Source organism: Oncorhynchus mykiss, chromosome 9, assembly GCF_013265735.2.
Source record: "Oncorhynchus mykiss isolate Arlee chromosome 9, USDA_OmykA_1.1, whole genome shotgun sequence".
NCBI lineage: Eukaryota > Metazoa > Chordata > Actinopteri > Salmoniformes > Salmonidae > Oncorhynchus > Oncorhynchus mykiss.
Window position 1 is genome coordinate 42,963,029 of NC_048573.1, and position 1,157 is coordinate 42,964,185.

A 1,157-nucleotide genomic window follows, 5' to 3' on the forward strand; every position below is an offset into this window, starting at 1 on the left:
AGTTACACATGGAATAAACAAACGTACAGTCAATAACACAATAGAAAAGTCTATATATAGTGTGCAAATGAAGTAAGATTAGGGAGGAAAGGCAATAAATAGGCCATAGTGGTGAAATAATTACAATTCAGCAATTAAACACTGGAGTGATAGTGCAGAAGAAGAATGTGCAAGTAGAGATACTGGGGTGCAAAGGAGCAACAACAAAAATTAACAATATGGAGATTAGGTAGTTGGGTGGGCTATTTACAGATGGGCTGCGTATAGGTGCAATGATCTGTAAGCTGCTCTGACAGCTGACGCTTAAAGTTAGGAAGGGAGATATAAGACTCCAGCTTCAGTGATTTTTGCAATTCGTTCCAGTCATTGGCAGCAGAGAACTGGAAGGAAAGCCAGCCAAAGGTGGTGTTGGCTTTGGGATGACCAGTGAGATATAGCTGCTGGAGCGTGTGCTACGGGCGAATATTATTATGCATACTCTAGCCATTTGTCCCATTATCGTTGCTCATCTCATTTAGTTCTCCACCCATACCAGACTTGAAAGTTAATGCTGATAGTTTTCCCTGCTGTCAGTATTGCTCTTTTCTCCATTTCCACTAATCAACAAGTCCTCATGCTTCCATCAAGTTTCACAGTGTTCTATTTTTGCCTTCTCTTTTAGTTACAGGGATAGATGTTTCAAACACATTTATTTATTTATTTTTACTTCTAATGAGGGCCGAGGGCTAGACACATTTATCACATGTTGCCCACAGGTAACTTGGTTTAGAACCTTATATTGGATAAGCCAGAATTGTGTTTTCTTGACCAAAGAGCTGTAGTTGTGTGATCACACTACTAAGAACTGCCACTTTGCTAGTCTTGACTTCATTAACGGCAGTGTGTGTGGTTACTGGTTTTAAGCCCCTCTATTCCCTGACTTGGCTGCCGTTGGAGGGAGCAGTGGGAAATGTGAATGAGTCATGTGATTCCCTTAAATGCCCTCTTCTTGAGAATGTCAAATATGCCTGTATTTGACCGTACACATCCCATCATCGTGATTATGAGGACTTTGAGTTTTGTAAATGTTATATTCATGAGTTATAATTGCATACTGTTGATCACCTCTAGTATCATTCATTACCTTTTCTATCAAAATCATTTCAGTACTGTATATG